Consider the following 7,880-nt stretch of genomic DNA (forward strand, 5'->3'; position numbering starts at 1 on the left):
GAAATAAACTTACCTAAACCCATGAAATCAAAGCACAATCCAAGTTTCTATAAACTGCATGTTGAGCAGAATATAATCCCCAATCCCTGCCCAGAGAACAGGGTCTCCACAGGCTTTCAAAACTGCAGGCATATGGAAATGCCTGTACTGTTCATTGCCTCAAAACCTTCATTTATGAGCCTCTGTCCACCACCACTGTGGTAACTTCTTCAAATGCTAGAGATTATCAGTGCTTCTGGGGGAGTAATGAAGGGTGAGAGGGGTGTGTGTGTGTGTGTCTGTGTGTGTGTGTGTGTGTGTGTGTGTGTGTGTGTGTGTAGTGCTGAAGATGAACTTGGGGCTTTATGCCTGCTACATAAGTACCCTACCAGTGAGCTTCACCTCCAGCCTGGGACTCATGGTAGCAATTACTATGCCAATAGCTACTGCTTTCAAGTCAGTTACAACACCTTGACAGTGAAAACACTTAAAGGCAGCAACGGTTCATGCAACCATTTTCTGCACTTTTTTGGCAATGTAACCCATCCAATATTCTACTGACCAGTATTCAAAGTGTGGTCCATCGACTGGTGGATGGTGAGAAGTGCAGGCTATACCTGACCCCAGAAATACACTCAAAATCTACTTTAAGGAAATCTTCAAGCACTCATGCTTATTCAAGTTGAAGAACTGCCTAGTTTCTCTCTTCCTGTTCCTAAATGACAGGACAACCTCCCTTCTAGTAGAACCTGTCAAACAAAGTCCTCAGGGCCTAGTCCTTAGGGCCTATCTGCTTATAAAACTAACTGAATAGCCTCCTAATAGGTTTCCATTTTCAAACCTGAAATATAATATTTTAAGCTTCTGATCTGGGTCTCCAGCCCTCTCATCTGCCACCTCTAGGAAAGAAAGATAAAAAGCAGTATCACAGTAGCAGCTCAGGCTCAGGCACATCTAACAGGAATGATACAGTGTGTTTGAAACTAGAACATTCCCTTGGGCCTTCTGCTCTCTGAGCGTGGACTCCCTGAAAGCGCATAAAACCAACTTTCACACCACCCTGTTCCTCTTGCTGGGTCTCCCTTACTTTATTTCTCCTACCACAGAACATCTAGACAGGCACTTGCTCCTCTAGCCTTTTGTAATCTTCACTGGGAACACTTGCACTTATAGTCTCTTCTTTTGTGTAGCCAATAGTTAAAAAGCCTCAGAGATGACTTAGCCACGGAGCCTTCTGTGGCCTCAGGAGCATGCTCATACATCTTACTGCCTTACGCTAGATTCTAAAGCTGCAGCATACTTGAGTACCACAGATTCCTTGCACCTTATTCTTGATATGTTTTTATTGTATCAAAAAAATTTGCAAGTCCCTGTAGCAGATGGGAAACCACTCATGCCAAGTATATTTGTTTTGTGTTAATGTTTAACTTTTTATTTGGTAATAACTTCAAGTTTAAAAAAGACTACAGTAAGAATATCAGTATATTCAGCACCAATACAACTAAAAATTTTCAATTAGCAATAGTGTCCCTTATAGCATTCTCCCCTCCGATAGAGGATTTATTTTAGTGTCAGTTATGATATTTAATTGTCATGTCTCTTTTAGCCTCCTTTAGTTGACTCAGACTCTTTTTACAGGCAGTGTTTTTTGACATTAATGCATTTTCAGGGGCTGGGGATGAGCTCACTGGTACTATACTTGCCTAGCCCACAGGAGGCCCTCGGTTCAACCACCAGCATCACCAATACCACACGCCAAAACTTTTGAAGAATATACCAGAGGTTGCACTTAATAGACTATTTCTCATTTGAGGTTGAGGTTCCTTGTGGCTGGATTCCAGAAATACATTTATAGACAAATAAGTGCATAGGAGGTAGCACATCCTTGATTTTGGTCCTCCTGTCAAGGTGCTGCTCAATCTATTCACTGTGAAGTTTCTTTTCCCTTGCAATGCATGGTAGGATGAATAAATGCTGCCCTACCCCTTAAGAATGCCCATATCTTAATCCCCAGAACTTTGTTTGAACGCTACTTTATATGGCAAAAGGAACTTTGCAGATATGGTGAATAAAGACAACATCCTGGATCATCAATGTAAGCACAAGTGGCCTTTGCAAAGGGACACAGGAGTCAGAGAGAGGGAACATAACAAACCAGAAGTAGAGATTTAAAGCTGCTATGACGATGGCTTTGACACTATGCAAAGAGCTAGGGGCCAAAAAATGCTATTGGTCTATTGAAACCTAAAAGAACAAAACTGGATTCTTCCCTACAATTTCCAGAAGGAACCTGTCCTTCTGCCACCTTAATTTTAGCCCTATAAGACTCCTTTTAGATGTATGATCTCCAGTACTGTTCTTTTAAGGAATTAAGTTTGCAGCAATTTTTAAAAGGACAATATAAAACCCATACACACATCATAGTTAATGTGTGGAAGACTCTGAAACCACGTAAACATGACACTTAAGCAAAACTCCGATTTTTTTAACACCAATGGGTAATTCTTGCCTGGCTCAGTCTCCACTGAGGACAAAACGCATATTGTTTATCTCCAGCACCCCTCCCAACTGAACCACTTGACTGGGTATTCTCCAGTAAGCCTAAGCTCTACCTAGTTGCATAATTTGTATATGTGTCCCTCACTTCTACTTTTTATGTTCATAATCAAGATTTCAGATTTTTTGAATGGCTTATCCTTTATTACTGTTGATTATTTTGAAGTAAAGCTTTCTGGATCCTTCAAGTAGAAGCCACGGGCCATGCTCAAAGTGAAGACAAGCAGCCAGGATAAGCTGTGTGGCCCTGTGCCTGATCTCCGCAGATGGACTGGCACTGACCCCTGAGCCAAAGATAATCTTCCGTAAGCTGTAATAGACCCAGTGGAGGTCTGGTTGGGAGCTCCACCCCATAAGAGTGGGGATGGAGCTATTCAATGATGAAGGTAGTAGAAAGTGAGCACACAGGGAAAAAGAAAAGAAAACTAAGCCAAAGAAATGGCCACCAGCCAAAAGAGATATGACTCCAACACACTGCTTCAGTTCCCCAGTGTAACAGTACATGCTTCCAAGTTTCCTGAATGCAGCCTGTCAGATGCACCAATAAGGAACCTCAGAAGTAAGGCTCTTGCCTTTAGTGTACCCTTCTCCAACATGGCGCTCACAGGCACCAAGACCACGCCCTTACAGTGGTACAGCCTATACCGCTCCAATTATTAGCACAGACATTTTTTTCTTGAACAATCTGACTCACTCATTTCTGTAAGCCTATTTCCTCCATGTTCTACTTAAAATGATTTTCTTTAAATCTTGATCTTCAATCTCCTAGATCAGAAATACTTCCCCACTGCTGGCACCCAGCAAAGCATGGGTCAAAGGTGAACAAGGCCCCAGGGCTGCTTTCACAGTGTGCATTCCAGCCAAAGCTGTTGGGGCTACTTGGAATGAACTTCCTGCTTCCCCACACATACTTCAGTCAGAAACTTGCAGTTCTTAAATCACAGTCAGAATCCAGATCCAGGAGTCGGTTCCTTCCAACCAAAACAAAAGGTATCCACAGGTATGAAATAAACAGGCATGCACAATAGACACAAGATAAAGATTTAATGAAACTGGAGAAAATTGCAACACTAAAGGTAGAAAGACCAGGCAATGCATGCTGAGAGTTATGGAGGGTGGACAGCATAATTTCATGTAGCAAAGTAAACTCAGACATATAGAAAAACAGGCAAAGGCAGAATATGCAGAAAGTAGACCATATTTACTATAGCATAATGTAGTCATTTAGGATGATCCAAAGCTATCTATCATCAATTGTCTACCAAAATGTAAAATATCTTAAAACAAAATCAAGAACAAAGGATCTCCTAGGGACTGGGGCTATCACTCAGCCACAAGAGTGCTTGTTGCATGCAGCAGGCCCTGGGTGCAAGTCTCAGTGCTGCAAACAAAAGAAACATAGAAGGATTTCCTAATAGGCGGCACTAGGAATAATATCTAATGATTAACTAGTATCAATGACAGGCTCTACAAAGACCTGTCACTCGAGAGTCTTTATGATATTGGGCTTTCCATCTGTGCGAAAAGTGGCAGACCAACCCTCCAAAGCTAGTCTTCTGGATACTAAGTCTTCTGTCAAAATACACTTGTTCTGCTTGCCTTTTTACCCAGAAGAGCACCCCGATTCACCTATTCTGATACATTCCTGTAAAGCTGCAGAGAGATGAGCTTATTCCCTAATGCTTCATCATGAAGGAATTGCTCACTGAAATGATCACATGGTTCTATGTTACATGGGAAAATTGTCTGCATTAATGAGCTGGCCTGGCTGTCCCGGGGACCCTCAGATACAAAAGATAAGTATACCTGTCCAGTCCCATTAATCATCTGATTTCTTAGCAAAATTGCATCCAAGAGGGCTCAAATAGCTTTCCAAAATCACTAGGCTATTTTTTTGCTCATGTTCTATTCCTCATTTTAAAAATAATGAGTAAAGCAGAAATCAGTGGAATGACTGCACCAGGTAATTGAAATTTTTAATGGCTCTGGCTGAGAACTGACCTGCCATAGTTGATGTGAGATTCTGATAGAGGGGTGAAGGAATTCACCTACTTTCCCCACCACCCAAACCCAATAAAAACAACAGAGGCATAAAGGTCACGGGTTCTTAACCAGAGCTCTAGACAAAATTCTGCACATCTATCAATTTGGATGGAAAAATACTTAGATGTTTCTCTTCATTAGCCTTTCACTGAAGTTTAGTATTTCCTCAGAAATGAACATAAGCATGAACACAGGTGACAAACTATGCTAGTACATTAGTATTAGAAAGCTCATATAACTTTGTCAACAAGATAAATCAGATACCTTATCACATTTCAGTTGCTAAGGATCTTATAAATATTTGTTTATTGCAACTCCAAACTTATAGCATTTGACCCCCTACTTGATCCAGCTAGACAACAAATTAAAAAAGCAGCACAAACAGTAAACCATAAATTGTTGAAAACTAACATAACTCATTTCATTGCAATCCTACCTAGTTTATGTATCTTAAAGATGCACCTGAGAAAGGGCTTGAGAATTTCACCAGGAACTGCCCCAAAAGAGTCCAAGATACAAAAAAAGATTAAGAGCCCCTGATGAAGGATTCTAGATTGGAAACTGAGAATACTGGAACTTAGATTTAACTTGTGACTGATCATGGGACGTTTACGTCGAACTGCCGGCCTGCTCCATGACATTAACATTTCTTTCACAAAGCCTTTTTATAAAACCTGAGTAGGTAACATAAGTAAATGGGGTTTATTAACTGAAAGCACAGTAATGGCAGAGATTACCTAGTACAAAGGTACTTGGCCACATGATAGGTGACATGAAGGAGGTGAAGTGTTTCTTCAAGGTCGCAGCTCATGCTAATGATGAGGCAAGAGAAAATGTGTCACAACAGAAATCAGCACATTGTTGTTGACTTTGCTGAGAAAGTCTAGCTCTGAAGAAAGCTCAACTGAAGTGCTTAGAAAACAAAGAGCAGGGCGACAAACTCCACTTTGAGTAGCAGGGCTCCAGGGCCTCAAGTGGAGGCTGATGACGTACGATACACCACCATCACACACAATTCCCTGCTCTCCTCGGGTCAGGAATGAAACTGATCAACGCACTGACAGAGATGGCAGAGATGAATGCGAACTGCGTGAGCTATAGTTCATGTACGCAAGGACATGACTACTTAAAACACACAAAAGGACAGTACGTTTTTATTTTGACATCAGCAGTGCTCTAGCACACTGAAAAGCACCATCAACATGGCCTTCCTCCAGCCCAACTGGATCACCATTAATCAAGTTTTATAAATATTCAGTCACATTTTTAAGAGAAAGCTGCATTTCATTTTTACATAAATCAATTTTTGGTATCTGCTGATGTGTTGAATAGAATATAAACTACAGCCATATTTCTCATCTTTCATTAAAAAGCAGCTATAAGATACTATAGTATATTATCCTATTATAAAGGAGACTTGAACATTATAAGCCACCATAGCCATTAAAGTAACGTACTAGATCTCTTAACATTTCTTTAAAAGGCAGCAAAAAGCAAAGATGGTTTTCAGTTGTCAAAAGTTCTGTACGCACTCTTTTGTTTTAAAACAGTAACAATGACATCTCAATCAGACAGCATCCTCTCTCCAATATAAAGAAAGAAGCCAGGTCAGAAGTCATTATTATCACTCAAGATGAAAGTATTTACCTTTCCATTCCTTAATTTCCCCCCATACCACTTCCCTTATTTTCTCCCAAAGGTATCTTCTATGATAGGGCATAATGTGATCCACTTCTATTTCTACCTCTCAGTTCTTAGTAGGACCTACATCACCAGACCTATCAGCAAATCTATTGCCTTGGCCTCAAGCTGGTCTGCAAGTACAAGTTCCTATTCACACTACAATAATACTGTATCCAAATAGCAGATATATTTGATTTCTTTTCTAGTATATGTACTGCCTACATGAGCATGTTGATTTCTTTCCTAAAATGAAAATTCTTTTGACCTCAAATAGTATTTTAATAGTAACACACCATGAATTTGAATCCTATACAGTAAATAGAGCCTTTGCAAAGCACTAGAGAAGAGCTGGAAGGGATGAGAAGGATGTCCACCAAAGTGCATTTTAACCTGTACAAGCACAAAAAAGTTTTTCATGAACTTACGTAGTTCCAATATGACTCTCTAGCTCCTTTGATTTTATAATATCATTTCTTCTTCTATGCCAATTAAGTAAAAAGGAAATAATAATAACAGGCCTATGCTCATTCTTAAAAAAAAACCACTTGTTACATACTTTACCATTTGTTCCTACTTTGGAAGGAAGAATATTTTGTATTGGTAGTAATCCTATCTCAAAATGGACACTGAATATTTCATTTATAACATTTTGCTTACTGCAAACTCAACAAAAATAAACTGATGTCATTGATTTATGATATATAATCCCGTGATGATTCTGTAACAACCTATCAGTATAAACTAACCTTTGGTGTGGACTGTTAATTTACAATACAATACCAATCTGTGAACTATATATATTTTCTTAGGGCAGTTTTCAAGTTCTTTTTGCCACAGGCCCATTCACAAACTTTACTGTGTACTGGAGCATCCAAGAATCTTCTCAGAAAGCTTCACAGCAACTATCCAAGATGATCTTTATTCCTACATTTAATACACCAGAGTAAGAGTGGGAACAGAAATAAGCTTTTGACTTTCAAAGTTCCAGTCAGGCAAAATCTTGTGCTATCCTCAGGTCAACTTTATAATGATGAATATAATGGGCTGGGCATCACTTAACACAGTGGTAATGAAGTCATTACTACTGTTCAAAAAAAGGCCCCAAGGTCATTCTATTATAAAGAGATAAATGACACCAATGCTATAGCAGAACTCAAAGATGCTTTTGTTCTATACATCAGAGGTGGGAATGAGGGGACTGGGCTGAAATAAAACAACAGAACACATGAAATATCTCTTTTGTAACTTTAATTGAAGCATTGCTATTCATTTTTAACTTTCTTATAAGCACCAAATTTTTAAATCTAAGTCATTTTTTTAAAAAACCTTCAAGAACTTCCCTCCAAAACACAATAACGATGTTCATTCCTCCAAAGGTCCAAATTTAAGTTCTATCAAAATCAAAACAAAACAAAATGAAAAGTCCCACACAGAAACAAAAAGTAACAAAAATCACATTCTAGGGGTCAGTGCATTTCGCAGTCTTTACTGTGCTGTCTAATTGTCCTTCAGCTGACTTTCAAAAAAATAACACCCTAGGTTCATCAAAATATACATTTTCCATTTGCTTTTTTTAAATTAAAAATAATAATTAAAAAGAGAAAACATTAAGAAAGTCA

This window comes from Octodon degus, unplaced genomic scaffold, assembly GCF_000260255.1.
Source record: "Octodon degus isolate 3935 unplaced genomic scaffold, OctDeg1.0 scaffold00041, whole genome shotgun sequence".
In the NCBI taxonomy this organism is placed as follows: Eukaryota; Metazoa; Chordata; class Mammalia; order Rodentia; family Octodontidae; genus Octodon; species Octodon degus.